At 38.5% G+C, this 17,329-nt stretch overlaps 1 protein-coding gene across 7 annotated transcripts in view; it reads left to right on the forward strand.

The window, feature by feature from the left end:
- The window catches only part of CTNNA2 (catenin alpha 2), a 1,079,777-nt gene that overhangs the window by 536,118 nt on the left and 526,330 nt on the right, over window positions 1–17,329 (forward strand). The gene's annotated exons all lie outside the window — the stretch shown is intronic.

The following is a 17,329-nucleotide window of genomic DNA, read 5'->3' on the forward strand; positions in this document are numbered from 1 at the left end:
AACAAACACACATACATACACCCCTTTGTAAACCAACAACATAGTCAACGTGTAATTCTTTGCAGGCAAAGGAAATAATAAGCCTACATTTGAAAATCTATTAGGCCCTTGCTAAATGACAAATCAACTAGCCTTATGGAAAATGGTTAAGGAGCAAAAAACAAAAACACTAACCAATCAAACATTGTCATCTGATGTCGGAGAAATGCACTGTCTCATTTTTGTTTTGTTTTATTTTTTTTTCTCCTCATAGTACTTGTTTCCATATCCTTATTCCTTCTGTAACAACTAAAGATTGCAATCAGATGCAAAACACAGAATAGATGAAGTTTCTATTTAACCCTATGTCTGATTTTTTTCTTGGTTTATATTAATTATATTGATATTTTGTTGTTTGGGGGATCTGGTTATAGGAATTTAGGTATGTTTCTCTTCAGAGTTCCAGTGGATATTTGGTCTGAAGATTTAGTGTAAGTATCAAACCAAATAGTTTTATAATCTGATGATATTTTGTTCTAGTTCAATAATTTTAGAGAATTGATGCTATTTCTTTTTTTTTGTAATAATTCAGAAAAGTTTTTAGAAGTTTTCTTGTTTGTGTTCTTTTAAGACGTTTTATATAAGTGACACAGAGGAGAGTCAGCCTTAGCTTCTCTGACTTTGTTTCCCCAGTACTAATACAGTAGTAGCAGAACTTACCCACTTTGTATTATTTTATTCAAATGTAGAATAAATAAAACACACCAAATTCCGCCAAACAATTGACAAACTAAAGAAAAAATCTAAAAGATTTGCCGGAAAAACTTTACAGCCTCTTGTTTTTATTGCCCAGAGGCCATTGCTTGCTACTTTCAGGCTTTTGGGTCCAAACTGGGTAGGTGAGTTCACTGAGCTAATGACTTCATATAAAATAATAGTCAATTTGGATTAGGTCTAGGAGTGTCTTAAAATTCAAAAATAATAGGTGAATTTTATTTTTAAGAAATATTTCTACTTCCAAATGGGGAAAAAACAAGGTTAACTACTTTTGTTAGATGACCAGAATATAGTCTTTCTGCCAGCCTCAAATTGTTCTCTTAACTTTTCTGTATCTTCTAGGTTTAAATCACTTTTAAGCAATAGAGTTTCCACTTTGTCACCTGGGAGAAAATTGTATGGTCTAACCAATATCCTAATTAGATCATTCCCACCATAGGATGTGGAGGGTTACAGTAGTGCACTGTGGTTTTTTGCACTAGGATGGTAATTTCCCATGCTCCTAAAGAATTGAATTATAAATTACTATGGGGCTAGCAATGTCCATGGCCAAACTATGGAAAGAGCCCAGATGTCCATTGACAGATAAAGAAGATGTGATGTGTATGTATGTATGTATATATGCATACATACACACAATGGAATATTACTAAGCCATCAAATTAATGAAATCTTACCATTTGCAATGACATGGAGAGCTAGAGGGTATTATGCTAAGAGAAATAAGTCAACCAGAGAAAGACAATTGTCATATGATTTTAATCATATGTGGAATTTAAGAAATAAAACAGAGGATCATAGGTGAAGGGAGGAAAAAATAAAATAAGACAAAATCAAAGAGGGAGGCAAACCATAAGAGAATCTTAACTATAGGAAACAAACTGAGGGTTGCTGGAGGGATGGAAGGTGGGTGCATGGGGTAACTGGGTGATAGGCCTTAAGAAGGGTATGTGATGTAATGAGTGCTGGGTGTTATATGAACTGATGAATCACTGAACTCTACCTCTGAAACTAATAATACACTATATTTTAACTGAATTTAAATAAAATGTAAACAAATAATTATTATGGGCTTATTCCAACTTTAAAGAAAAGAGGGGGGATAGCTTTTCTATTTGGGAAAGTGTTTTGAATTTTCTGTCACTGCAGAAATGCCCAGATTTCCAGTCTCATCATTCTTTTTTTTTTTTTATCTCATGTAGGAAATACACGTGGAGCTTGACCTTTTAAGACATGATTTGCCTTGATTACCTGGACTACTTTAATACTAATATATCAGGGATGTGTAGTTATTGACAGGATTTGATTTGTTGTATATCCTAAGGTCCCACCTATAACAAACTATATTCTCTTGCAAGTATCCTTTGGGAGTTTTAAACTAGTTTCATCAATATTTTGAAATCCCACATCAGATTGGATCTGAACAGAGGAATTTGGTTAATGAAAGATACATTTAACATACTAGGTTCTATTAACTACTACAGATTGTTTAATCCCTATACTAGCAATCTGAGAATGATTCTTTGAGTTTCTGGATCACAGATGTGGACAGAGAGAAATAGAACTAATGGACTTTAGTAGTTACCTACATGGCTTAGGATGAGAGAGTATAGGGGCTAGGAATTCCATGAATCTGTAGCCACTTTGAATGTATTGGCTGAATGTCTTGTGGGGGAGAGGCATGGTCAGAGAATCATCAAAGAAGAATTCGTACTGAGTTGTCTTCATTTCTGGTAAGGAAATAGAAGAAATGGAAGAGTCATTCTTTGGAAGCTCTGCCAGAGTCACCAGCCTTGCTAGAAAGTTTAGTTTTACCAGCCTTGCTAGAAAGTTTAGTTTTTTATATATATAAAACTCAGTCTGGTGTCATTAGAGTAAGGGACCTTACTCCTTCTCACCTCCTATATTATAGCAGACTTCTTCACTAAAATCTACACTATTAGTTTTTCATTGTGGTAAAAGGCAATAAGTTTATGAATTTTTAATATTCCTGTCAAGATATTATAAGAAGAAATTCTTTGTGAGGTATGTAGGGATGCCAGCAGTAGGATGAAAAGTGGATCATAATCTCAAAATAGTAAATGCTAGATCTGTGGGTTTCCTACAGAAAGGTAATGTGTCTTGGTGAGACAAGAGAGCAACTGTAGAAGAGATTTTATGAGCAGATTTCTACTGGTTCCCTTCTCTGTACCAGTCCAATCTCCAAGGAGAGAGATCCTTGGATCTCTCTTGGATCATATCTGTAAATACTTCCTCAGCTGGACCTGCATTTCTAAGGACAAGATTAAGGCCTCTTTCTTTAACCTTAATTTATGCTTTGTAATGAGGTTTAGGAACAAGCCAGAAGGAGGAAAATAGGAGCAATAAAATCATGAACCAGAAGGCAAGAAGGCACCCTATGCATCTGGTAGAAATATCACCTGGTGCTGGGACTATTTCTCTGATATCTCTGATAGATCTGTCCTCTGTTAGATATTTTTATTGACCCAGAGTACATAGAGTGTTTTTGTTGTTGGTGGTGCTGGTGGTTTTTTATTTTTTTATTTATTTTTTTTGTTTTGTTTTGTTTTGTTTGCAGGCAGCACATTTCTTTATTGGGCAGCTTTAATTGTTAGAATTTTTTTTTTTTAATCTTTGACTCCAAATCACTCTTCTAGAAATGTCCAACCCATTGGGTCTGGTTATACATGCCATTATACATAGCAGTTCTTTCTAAGAACTGGAATAGAATCACAACTCATGTTGAATTTGCCCAAGACAATTTCAGGGATTATAATGAGTACTTATTACATTGCTTATTGAGTTAGTTAGGAACATAAGAATTTCGAGAGAAATCATGCTCTCCATACAGTCTTGAATCAGTGTAGGACAGTGCTGCATGAAGGATATTAAGTACTCAAGAAACTTTCTAACTGGTTTGGTTTATTTTGCTTGCTTGTTCATTCCTGAGGCATTTCTATAAATGACCCAAAGGAGGTGATCAGGGGAAGAATTGCCCATAGTTTTAATCCACTTGTCATCTTCTGTGATATTTTGAGTACAGGAGTGGAGATGAAGAACCTAATGGCAAGTATGGCTCCTAAGCTACAATAGTGAATGGAATGAACAACAAAATTGACATGTCCAGGTGGAGTTTTCAGAAGCATTAGGTTCCTGGAAGAAACAGATTAGTAATATCTGAGTGATGGTTGTAAAGATATTTGAGGGATAAATTGAAGTCAAATTACAGAAGACCTTAAATACCGGAAAAGGAATTCAGATCTATTTTTCTGAGCAGGGGGAAGCCATTGATCATTGCACACATATCAGTGTGGATACGCCAGATTAATCTGAGTTAACCAATATCCCCCAAATTTTAGCTTCTTGATACAATATAAATTTTATTCTCATCCGTACTACATGGCAAATGTAGTTTGACGGGGGCTATGCTCACTATAGTCACACAGGGACCCAGGATAGTCACATGTCCTTCTTGAAGTGTGTTTCCTGAAATCAGTGGAAGACAGGAATATGGTAAATGATGCACTAGCTTTTAGAACTTCTTTTAAAAGTGGGAAACAGCATTTGTATTCACATTTTATTGTCCAAAGCAGGTCATATTGCCATGCCCAACTTAAAAGGGGCAGAAGCCTCCAGTCTTACCATATGCAAAAAGAGAACACAGATATTTCAGAATAGCTCTAATAGCTTTCATTCCAGAGCACAAGAGGGAAATGATGATTAAAAAATAAGGCCAGGGGCACTTGGGTGGCTCAATGATTGAGCATCTGCCTTTGGCTCAGGTCATGATTCGGGATTCCTGGGATGGGGTCTGCCTCTCTCTCTGCCTATGTCTCTGCCTCTCTCTCTGTGTCTCTCATGAATAAATAAATAAAAATCTTAAAAAAAAAAAAATAAGGCCAGTAGTAGTGCTCAAGGAACTTTCCTGAGTCATGTATCATGGTTGAGTTCTAAAGCCAAGGTGATTTTGAAAAGGCACAATTTGTTTAAACTTTTAGAGGATTTACTAAAAGCATATTTCATGACTTCTTTTTTATATCATGTTTGTCCATAGATCTTTCTTTAAGCTCTCAGGTTGCACTGTATTGATGAATTACCTGGGAGGTATGTGGAGAGGAGTCTCTCGTGAATAGCCATAGGGCTCCCTCCTTGTGTTAGTTCTACTCAATATTTTTATTAATGACTTGGATTAAAGAGAGGAAAAAGGAGGTGGGGATAGGATAGTGTTGAATAAATCTACATGAGGCAAAGAGCTTGGAGAGAGTTAGAACTCAATAAACACAGAAGTCAAAATGATCTTGATGGGAAATACAGGCCTGCAGTTAAACTTAAGAGGAAAAAAAATAGCTCTTTATGTAGATGTTTTTTAAATCACCCATACATGCAGAGGTTTGTGAATATCTGACTTGAAATCAATGATTCTAAATCCTTCTCAGAGCTCTTAGTTTGTTACAAGTGATATAAACCCCGTAGTGTGATCTGGCTTTCTAAAAAAGCAATACTCATTTGATAAATGAATTTGACCCAGATGGCACACAGATTCTGGCATTAGTGGATGTTCAAAAACATCTGTCAAACAAATGAATGAATGACTTTAAAGAAAGATAAGTGTTTGCCAGCTTTTCAAAAGTAGCACACGTACTTGGAGAAGGGCAAAGTTCCCTCCCTCTGTAGGAAGGACCTATGTTTATTCTAAATAACCTCACACAGACACACATATTTCCATTTGTGCTGATTTGAACTTTCTAAAAAAGCAAAATGCTCAGGGATAAATAAGCAGGCTAATGAGATGGTGAACTGAAGGTCATTCTAAGACCCAATTAGTTTGATCCAGAAATTCTTGGTCAGAATCCTGACTATTTAGACATCTCTCTGTGGTGTGTGAAGTCATCATCAGGGAGGCAGAAGCCCAGTGTGGACAAGAGGAATCTGACTTAGGAATCAAGTAATCAGGTTTTGGTTCTGGCCCTGCCAGTTTACTAAACTTAAGACCCTGGGAAAATCATCTAACCCCTCAAAGGTAAGTTACAAATGTAAATCCAGCCTACTCAGATGATGGTGTTTCTTCATCTATAGGGCAAACAGTTGAAATGTGTGGGTTGGGTGAAGCTTGTCCTGCCAGCATCACAGAGCTGTGGTGGAAGCCATATGAGAGAACTTACACAAAAGAGTTAGGTAAATCATGAAGCATTGTATAAAGATAGGAAGCATTGTGGTAAGATTTTCCACATGGCCTCAAGAAACTGATGTGGTTGTGCAGTATAAACCTACTACTTGGAGGCCAGGATTACCAGCATTTCTATCAGGGACTTTTCAAAATAAATGCAGTGACTCAAATGTGTTTCCAGATGATGCTTTGAGGATTACTAACAGAGCAGCTATTACGAAGCAGTCAGACCTACCGGCCCATGCCCTAATCCTATTAGAAGGCAGACCAAACACCATTTATTTTGCTGCATCAGCCTTGCTGATACCAACAACTGTTAGGCCTGTTACAAGAGGCACTCTGAACATTTATGAAGGCATTTCACAGCAAGTCAGCAACCACAGCCCTGCAAACTCCCTTAAGGGTGTAGAGAAATTTGTGGCTGGCTTACCATGTGTATCCCAAAGTGTGTGTGGGAATTATAAAACTGAAAGCCTAAATGATATAAGGATGTGGGTACTGGATACTTCTGGTGGGGCACAGAACATCAATGAATGATGCGTATTGAACTGAATATTGGGTACTAAGAAAACTGGGGATACAATATATGTCTGTTTCCAGTAAGAAACCCAGCTTTATGCTAGTTATAAGGAAACAGGTCAAATCTGGAAGTTTAACAGATTCCTAATTCATAAGAAGATGGAAAGATTTCCTTAAGCGCCCAGTGAACATCTCTGTGCAGACAACATTGAAGCTATCTGTTCTTTCTTCTGGTTGGCAGTAGCCTTCCTGGTGTAGGCAGGTTCCTCAGCCCATATGGGCTGCTCTCTGGAGTGATCAGAGTTGGCAACCGCAGGGAAAATGGAAGTGGCCTAAGATAACACATCTGAAACATTAATGTGTGTAGAAATTGCTTCGGGATCTTACTTACTAAATTGCAGATTTTTGTATTAGGTCTAGGCTGAGGTCTAGCTTGTAAGAAGCCATAAAACTGGTTCATAAGCCCCACGTGAAGTGCCAAGAGAGCCTCCATATTTCCAGTCCTGACATACAGATATGAGCTAGTTTCTCTGTTTCCATAGCTATTTTGGTTATGACTAAAAATAATTATAGAATTTTAATAAGAAAGAATGTGAGTGGGATGAAGGAGTATTAATCACTTCAGGTCCACTGACCACCAGTACTGGGAGGCAATGGGCTTACCTGTCCGTGAAAGTTCTTGCTCTCTTTCTGTGGCTCTGCTATTCCAGCAGCATTATAACTTTTAAACCTCAGAATGTAACAGTGAGTTCAGGAAAGCTTACCGTTCACCATATCAGCATCTTGATATCACTTTCTTGGAAAAGAAATGAAATTCCTGCTTAAGCTAAAGTAGATATGCATAATCAATAATAATGTTTGTCATTTATTCAGAGCTCACTATTTATTATGTGTTTCACTGATATCATTCTATTGAATCCATGTATTAATCTTACAAGGTAGATATTACAATTATCAATATTTTATAGATGAGGATCTAAGCCTGATATCAAAGCCCAGCCCCTGTACCAAGCTGCTAACCTCCCTCCTGGCAACAGCCAAGCCATGTTTTAACCTATGGATGTTTTGTCTTTTACTGGTTATTTACACAAGATCAAACAAAGGGATCAGAATATATTGTAGAATTAGTGGCCTCCAACTAACTTTGTAGCAAATATCCAGCAAATCTGTACTATATCTATCTTCATCCCTTGAGCTGCTATAACCCAAGCTTGCATATCTTATAAACAACAGCAGTTTGTTGCTCACTGTTCTGAAGGCTGGAAATCCCAAGATCAAGGCAACAGGATGGTCAGGTGAGGCCCCTCTTTCTGGCATCTTCTTGCTTTGTCCTCACATAGGAGAAGAGGCTAGAGAACTTTGTGGAATCCCTTTGATAAATAGCACTAATTGTATACACTATAGCTCCACCTTTGGGAGTTGGGATTTCAACATAAGAATTTTTTTTTAATTTTTATTTATTTATGATAGTCACACACAGAGAGAGAGAGAGAGAGACAGAGGCATAGGCAGAGGGAGAAGCAGGCTCCATGCACCGGGAGCCCGACGTGGGATTCGATCCCGGGTCTCCAGGATCGTGCCCTGGGCCAAAGGCAGGCACTATACTGCTGTGCCACCCAGGGATCCCTCAACATAAGAATTTTAGAGGAAAAAAAAAAAAAGAATTTTAGAGGGACATAGAATTTCAGACCATCACACTATATTTAAATATAAGCTGGTGTACTTGGAATAGATAGAATACAGTTTTTGGCCTTTTTGTTTTGTTTTGTTTAAAAAAAAGTTCTGTTTACCTTAAGGTATTTGGGCTCTTTATTTTGATTTTGTTTTAAATCAGGACCAGGGTTATTTACACGTAGATACTCAATTGGTGTTTGCTCAATTGTGGGAGAAAATAAAAACTAAAAAGTGAAGTATTAGAGCAAAGCAAGAGCTGTCATTTGGGTCATCTGATCTTTAGAAGAAGAAAGTAAAAACCAAACATGTTGGAAGCCTACTGAAACATTGCCTGCTCTAAGTAGTTCTCAACTGACACCTGCAATTTCGTCAAAGCGCTTTTACTTTTGGGCACAGTTTCTGTGCATATGATATCTCTACCTCTGCTTGGAGATTCATAATAGGCAAAAGCAAATTCTGAGATGTAGAGCAATAATAAACAACAAATCAGCAAACACAGATCACTGTATTTAATCAGCTTTCCCTAGCCTGATTTGACCATGGAAGCATTATTCCAAGGAAGACTACTTACCCTCCCCAGGAGGCCCATAAAATGTTCTTTGGGAGACACAGTTTTGGAGTAGATATATAGTCTCTTAGTTGTTTTTTTTTCAGACTTGATCTGCCTAACATTGGAGTCCTCTAAAATCAGGACCTCATAGTGTAGGTCAGTTTTAAACCTTTCTCTCCTAGAATCTTGGAAACATAGTCTGAAACTGAAGAGTTGGAGGCCAAAGACCATGTTTTCTCAGTTTCACAGTAGGCTTCCCTGTGTGTCAAGAAAAGTCAATGCCAACAAAACCAACACCTTGGCCAAAGGCCACCTGGGGCCTCATCTCTTTAGTGCCTCCATCTCAGCAGCTCCCTTTGAATTTCTTGGGGTTCTTGGACCTGTATGCTAAATATGGTCTCCTATGCTAACTTTTATTTGCTACTACCAAAATATGCAAGCAGACACTCATCATTTTAACAATTTCATTTCTTTTGACCATGGTAAAACAGAAGAAATAATAAAATGAAAAAAATATATGTATGTATTGAGAAATTCCTCTAGAGTGCCCCAATCTGTAGATTCTGATGCCTTTTGGAAGGGAAAGCACCATTTGGCCTCTGCCCATTGCTTTTCTTAAGAGTGTGTTGCTAACAACCAGCCAGCCTTCTCTTCTTTCTTTTCATGAGACTTGGTTTAGGGAAGATCTAAGGAACACTTTCCCCAAATCCTCATCGCCCCAGCCAGAACCTATGTTCTTTACCACATGAACAAGGAGATCCTTTTTTGTCAAGTAGGACACATTGATCTCAGGGGCTTTCCAAACCGGGGACTTTTATTTCCCTAGATCCCTGTCTTATCCAGAAATAACTCTCAGGTATTTTCTATTACCCAGTCAGAGCATTCAAATGTTGGTGTGCTATGAAACATTGCTAATCTACAGGGACCTTCAGAATATCCTCAAGAAAGGTTTGTCAATTTGTAACTTAGAGGTTAAAGTGTACAGATGCTGGTGATCATGATGGAGAAAGAAAGGAATTTTCTGCATGTGAATATGTACATTTTGCTTGTTAAACACACACTCAGTGTGTGTTTGCACATGCTCAGTGTGTGCTTGTGTAGGCCATATGGCCAAGGAGAGAGGAATTAGCTGGATAGCTAAAGAATGAAGAGACTCTCTACCTCCTGCTACCACCATTACCATGAAGGGAGTATTATACAGGGATCATAAGGGTGTCTAGGACTGAACAAGTCTGGGAAGCAGTGGCTTTGGTAATAACTTGAAAGCTAGCTATTGTGAATTTATTCTTAGATCCGGACCATGATGATTCTTGTGAAACATATAATGTGTGGTTTACAGAGCTCTCTCCACACTGAATGAAGCTGTGTGTTCAGCTCTTGAACTTTATCCTATGTGGTATGTATTTGTGTGTCAGTATAAGCTCAAACTTGTTACAAAACAAGGATATATAGGGATAGGCTTCTTTATTGTCCAGGAATATGAAAAGATGGAATTGAGAGTTCTGTAATGCTGACAATATCTATGCATAAGATGAGTGATTCTTTGACATGAATATAGTTGAGCTCATCTAAACATCAGATAATACATTGACCTTTTAAGGTCTTTCCTAAAGCTGAGATCTTTTACTTCTAATTGTCTTCTTGAGATTATCTTTCTCTATCAACTCCTTTACATTGAATTTCCAGGATAAAATGAATAGAATGTCAATAATGGTCAGGGGAATGTCATCTGCAGAGATATTTTAAAATGAAAAGTATTTATTTGTTTTGAATGTTGGATATATTTTGTGTCTTCACAGAGCTCAGGAATTTTATTAACACGTATGAGTGGCAGAGAGGTATAATCTCATCTAAATTTTAGCATTACACTCCAAGTAGCTTCAAAGGTTTGATTAAACATACTTATACTAATTAGTATAATAATTAGATTCAAAGATTTTGGAATTCCAGCAGGTTTTTTTTGAGGGATTCAGCACCTAATAAAGTAAAATAAATTGCAAGGCTCTTGGTCAGTGAATAAGCACTTTTGTAGCTTAGAGCTTCAATTTATCAATAGGACTTGTAACTATTAGATTTGTTTTCTCCTTCCTTTGAAGGTTTAAGGGCCATTGTCCACCCACACATCAGATTTAGTCACAGGCTATTATGAAAAGAAATAATTATTTTTCCAAGGTCTGCAGGACCAGATTCAATTTTGGAAAACTAGCTGGTATAATGGTTTGTGCCCTACCCTATCTGTCAAAAACACTAAGATGTATAAAGCAGAGGGAGGTTGCAAAAATAATTGGAGGACCTGGTGATAGCTGCAGGAGTTTGGGCTAGAGTCAGCATGCTACTCCCTGTCAACAATCTGGGTTAAACCAGGCTAGCACCGGACACCTGGGTTAGTGCTAGGACAGGGTCCTGGGGCTCATGTGGGATTTAGGAGGGAGGTTATATGAGGCACATTATAAGGAGATATCAAAGGAGTAAAAGAACCTCCTTAGCCTTACATCAACTATGAGGATGAGGTAAGAACAGGGAAGGAGCTAAGGGTAGTAGGTGTCAGGAAAAATGAAAAAGAGAGAGAGAGAGAGAGAGCAAAATATTTTTAAGTCCAGGGTATAAGATGTACTCGATGGTTACCATAAGGTACTGGACCTGTAGAACAGAAATAGTCATCTAGTTTAAAGAAGCACATATGAGGGGTGCCTGAGTGGCTCAGTTGGTGAAGTGGCCGACTCTTGATTTTGGCTCAGGTCATGATCTCAGGGTCTTGGGATCAAGCCCTGCATTGGCTCTGCATTGGGCTCTGCACTCAACAGGGAGTTTGCTTCTCTCCCTCTCTCTCTGCCCCTCCCCCTGCTTGAGTGCACGTTCTCTCTCTTTTTCTCTTTCTCTCAAATAAATGAAATCTTAAAAAAAAATGTGGACAGAATAGGACATATTCTGATCAATTTTTATAAAACCTCTCTAAAACAGCATCCTCTCACCATCCAAATTGTTTTGAGTTGAATTTTCTATAATTATGTATAGTTAGAAATAACCCAATGTTTGTTACCCTTTATTTTTTAAAAAATCAACCAAGAAGTTCTTGACATTCAGAAATGTGTCTGATTCATTTTTGTATCTCTAGCAAGCACCCTGAATTCTTATTAGTAATAGGGGTGTGTGTGCAGATACAGGCACCCAAATTATTGTTCACCCTGCATTTGGAATGACTGTCCTATTGCTTGAAGTCCCCTTTAGTGAAGTTCCTGGAACCGTTTATCCCTCAGGCTTCTGGTCACTGGAGACAATTAGGCACTGGCTTCTTAGAATCAGTTCAGCAATCACAAGACTGCATAAGCACAAGTAGCATTTTTGCTGCTTTGCTACTTTGCTATACAAAGACTTGTTGAAGGAAAGAGCTTGCATTTCTTAACAGAAGTACAAGAGACACCTCCCTCTGTTATAAGGAGCAAGAGAAAACAATGTTCTAAATTCAGTAGAAGAAAACCAGACATGCACACGCATCACCCTCAAGCTCCTCCTCCCCTTGATCCTGAGACTTTTTCCTATTTGACTTGCATATGTAATCTAGGGTTCTGGGTAGATTTTCTTTGAGATGAAATGCTTAAGTTGAGAAACTGGCATGGACAATTTAGAACCTGGTTAGTGACATGAGAAAAGAACCGTTAAGAGCTCTGTTTCATTTCATTTCATTTCATTTCATTTCATTTCATTTCATTTCGTTTCATTTCATTTCATTAATTTATTTATTTACCATGGGAGACTGTCCATTCCACCTTACTAACCTTTCGAGGAATACAAGATCATTGCCATGGTTACAAATTGCTTAGTTAATAGTCAAGGAAACAATAGCAGCCCCTCTTTACTGGCCTAGCTGTTATCAGGATCTCTCTTTTTAAGGAGATTATCTCTTCTTCTCTAGCTCCTATTGTCATGACAGCTGCAATCCCATCCAGAGATTCTCTTGCAGGGGATAGGGTTAATTTAGAGGTTTTAAAGGTTAGGTAGTTAAGGGCCAGAGAATCTATTTTTAAAATTAAATCTTCATTGAATTATGTGTATCCATATTTTCTAAACCCGGATTTAAAATGCTAACATTGGGGCACCTGGGTAGTTCAGTAGGTTAAGCATCTGAGTCTTGATCTCAGTTCAGGTCTCAATCTCATGGTCATGAGTTCAGGCCCCACACTGAGCTCTGCACTGGATGTGGAGCCTACCTAAAAACAAAATAAAACAAAACAAATAACCTATTATTAAAGATAAGAATATATGCGTGTGTTATATGTTCTTGAAGGAATTGTGTCAATGTTGATGATTGTCAGAACCACAGAAACACTAAGAACAAATTCTGGCAAGTTAATTTTCTTTTTCTACCAATTTTACTATTTACGTGCTGATTTTAAGTCCAGAAAAAAAATAATAAAGTCCAGAAAAAGCTCATGAGATTTTGGATTGCATTAATAAGAACAAGGTGGACTGGACAGGGGAAGAAGTCCTATGTCTGCCTAGTTTCAGTAAATGGAAATGTTGTATCCACATTTGAGTGCAGCTACTGAAGAAAGAGACTAAGAAACTGGGAGATTATGGGAAGAGAGTGAGAAGAGGTGAGAACTGCTTAGAAATCATTTCTTTTGAGAATCAGGGGAAGCAACTCAAATCCTTCATCCTGGAGGTGAGTTTACTTGTGAGAACTGTGTTAAATACCTTTGGACATTTAAAAGACTAGCATGTGGACAAGAGATTGAGCATATTTTAAAGATTTCAAAAGGCAGAAAAGGTTATGGTGTAGTATGTGGTACCCTAAGTACAAACTCAGAGAAATGTAAAAAACTTTCAGCAGGTCATCTAGACTTCATATACTGGTGCATCCATTAAAGTAACTTAGAAAGTATTAAAGTAACCAAGCTTAACTTAGGCTTCCACTCTGTTCTTCAAAAAACTGGTTTAAGGAGCAGCCCCAGTGGCCCAGTGGTTTAGTGCCACCTTCAGCCCCACGTGTGATCCTGGAGACCCGGGATTGAGTCCCACGTCGGGCTTCCTGAATGGAGCCTGCTTCTCCCTCTGCCTGTGTCTCTGCCTCTCTCACTCTCTCTGTGTCTCTCATGAATAAAATATTAAAAAAAAACTGGATTAATGGAACTTCAATCTAGGAACCACCTGCTATAGATCACAGTAGGGGATGAGAGGGAATGTAGGTGTGCTTATCCCTGGGCTAAATCCCAGACCTACTGAATCAGAGTCTTAGGGCTTATGGATGTTGAATCTTCATTGTGAATGGCCTTTACTGCTACTTACTAAAGTTCTCAGACATAAGAGCCAATCCATCTGGAATTTAACAAGCAGATCCTCCTACAAATACAACTTCCAATTCCTGGTCAAAGAACTTCTATGTTGGTTTTCTAAAGTCTGCATTCCTTACCAGTAGTATGAAAATCCTTGATTGGTAATCTTGCCCATCTTACCTTAAGAGTTACAATCTTGCTTGTCCTTCCAATCTCAATATCTTCTCCTGGCACTTCCAGTAGATTCTATTAGCTTTTCATCACAAATCCTAAATTCACTCTAGTCAATATCACAGAATCACTCTATTACATATTGTGTGTTTCACTGTCCCTGGAGGCATGTGAGTCTTCTCTCCTTAGCAGGTAAGAAGAGTGTCTAAAGTGCCTGGCATGGTGCCCAAGCCAAGGTATTCCTGGTGTCTTACTTGAAGGACAATTTAGACCATTTAGATCAGCCTACCATCTGAGGCTTGAATCTCTTCTATCAAGCGGTTAATCGAAATCCAGCCTCCATACCACCACTGTGAGCGCATCTCTTCCACCTCCATCTTTGGACAAGTTTGACTTGAGACATTTATTCATGATTTTGAGTGAATATCTTTTTCTAGCTTTCATTTGTCAGTCTGGATTCTCCTTGACTCTTCATAGAACAAACCTAATAAATACCTGCTATAAAAATACATGCATTCTCATATCCTTTTGTTTCTCCCAAGCCTCATTAAATTTGCTCTCCTGATGTGTTTATGGGACTTCTTGCTGGAATAAGTCTGATTAGAAAGGAAAGTAGCATTTGATGGGAAATAAAATATCCAAGTGATTTTTTAAAGAAATATCTTATGAATATCCCAGAGGATTTTAAATATCTCTGATATCACCCCTTGGCATATTAACCACCACAAAAAGGCTTTAAAAGTGTTGATTTTGATGCATTTCCCTTTTAGAATATATATATATATATATATATATATATATATATATATAAAATTTATTTATAGTTAGCATTCTAAAGTGCTTTGTGATTGCCAGATGATAGCTCCATATTGTCAAAATAAGTTCTGTAAATGATGAATTGATAACATTGAAACAGTTGACAATATACATTATGATTTTAATCTGCCAAACCATCTCACACTGACTCATGAAATTAAAAATAAATATCACACCTGTGGCAATTTTCTCTTGAACTGATTCTTTTTATTATCTTCTAAAACTTTCATTCAGAAACCTGAAATAAATACATTTGTTCAGCAGAGTGTCTGTCTGTAGCCTACTCCCATTTCTCATCCTAACAGCAAAAGGAGGCACTGTTGAAGTAAGAAGGGCTTGGGTGGCAATTCAGGCTCCATCTTTCATGTACAGAAATGCATTATCAGTGGGATGCTTGCTTTGCTTTCTGCCATTTGCCATTTGCAGCAGGTGTATATTATGGCAGGCATCTGTGTCCCCTCTCTGATTCTTCCTGTGATCATTGCTGTGTTTAAGAGTTAGTTGGATTAGGAATGCACTGGAGAATGGAATCTACCATGTTATTAGAGAGTTTCAAGTGCATAGAATTAATAGGCTTCTGTAGTGTGGGTGTAGGATGGTGTTTTGACCACCTCTTCTTTACCTATTGGTGAGGGAGGGAGTCTCATCCTAAGGTTCTGGAGATGGCTAAACTTCCTTGACTAGGAAAGCCCCGCTGTTGTAAGTTCATAGAGGACTACACAACATCTCCACATTTTATTGTGCATAGTTGCTAATTCAAAACTTATTTCTGTGGTTATTTGGTTTATTTCTGTCTCAACTAGTCAGGTGATGGAGAGCAGGTGAATGTGGATGGTTCTGTTCACTCTTGAGCTGCCACATCTCTGACAGTGCCTAGTGCTTGCTGGGAGGTTGGCAGTTGATGAAAGTTGGTGGAATTAATAAAGGCATCCACTCAGCATGTACATCTGATGTTTCCTTCATAATCTTTCTCACATCGTCTTCCCAGAGCCATTTTCTCCATTACCTTCTGAGTATAGCCCAACTAGTTTTGGCAATGGCCATTTTCTCCATTACCTTCTGAGTATAGCCCAACTAGTTTTGACAAAGGTCACATGTCCAAGAGTGCCCCCCACCTTTGCCTTGCCCTGTGTGTTGCTTCCAGACTCATCTTCTCTGAACTCTTGTGGTTGTGTCACTCCCTGGGGTGTTGGGGCTGGTGCTTCACCCCTACAAATCCCTGGTACCCTAGGATGTTCTTACTTTGACTCCTCCTGCAGTCACAGACCTGCCCATTTCCTCAATTCTCCAGAAATATAAAAAGCAGCTACTGTGAGGGAAAGACAATGTGCAGGCAGGGTAAGAGGGTGCATGAAGCACAGTTCCTTCTGCACATACATTCACAGTTGGGGGCAGGGGGAGGCAGACCTAGAACAAATAGTTATGATACAATGTAATACGAGTTTGAGTTCAGGGACATGATCAATGTTATTGGAGCTGAAAGCCGGGAGATAGGAAACTCCTGCTTCGGTAGCTCCGTGCTTGTTTGTGTGTTGGGGGAGGATGAGGAGGGGAGCTGCTATCCAACCCTAGTACTGACCTCCAGTCACACTTGAGTGAGTTTCCCAACCTTGATTCTCAGTATCTCTGTACTAGTCTTCTCAGGCTGCCATAATACACCACCACAGACTGGGTTGCTTATGCAACAAATTTATTTTCTTAAAAAAAAAAAAAAAGGATTTTATTTATCTTTATTTATCTTGAAAGAAAGAGTGAGCAAGAGGGAGAGAACGAGCCTGGTGCAGAGGGAGAGGGAGAAGCAGATTCCCCGCTGAGCAGGGATCCTGATGTGGGGCTCCATCCCAGGGCCCTGGGCTCATGACCTGAGCCGAAAGCAGACACATGACTGAGCCACCTAGGCACCCCCCAAAATTTATTTTCTTACCATTTTGGAGGCTAGAAATCCAAAGGATAAAAAGGTGAATGAGAGAGTGTTGGAGAGTTTAGTTTGTGGTGAGCATTCTTTCCCAGGCTTACAGATGGCTACCTTCTCACTACTTTCTCAAGCGGCTTTTCCTCTGTATGTGCATGACACTCTGGTGGTTCTTCTTTTTCTTATACAACTCCAGATATCTTGGATTAAGGGCTTACCCTATGACCTCATGTAACCTTATTTATTGTCCCCTCATAAGACCCACCTCCAAATACAGTCATACTGATTAGAGCTTCAACATAAGAATTTTGAGGAAATACTATTTAGTCCATTGCAGTCTCCATGGACTGGACTTATTATAAGCATCTGCTGTGACTCCCTGTGAGCTAGTCTCCTCAGCTGGCTAACCTAGCAGCCTCTGATTTATGTGTGTATAACTCCATGCATTTGCTCCTGATGCATGTACGGTGTTTTCATGGTGTTTGCACATG

Source organism: Canis lupus, chromosome 12, assembly GCF_048164855.1.
Source record: "Canis lupus baileyi chromosome 12, mCanLup2.hap1, whole genome shotgun sequence".
Classification (NCBI taxonomy): domain Eukaryota; kingdom Metazoa; phylum Chordata; class Mammalia; order Carnivora; family Canidae; genus Canis; species Canis lupus.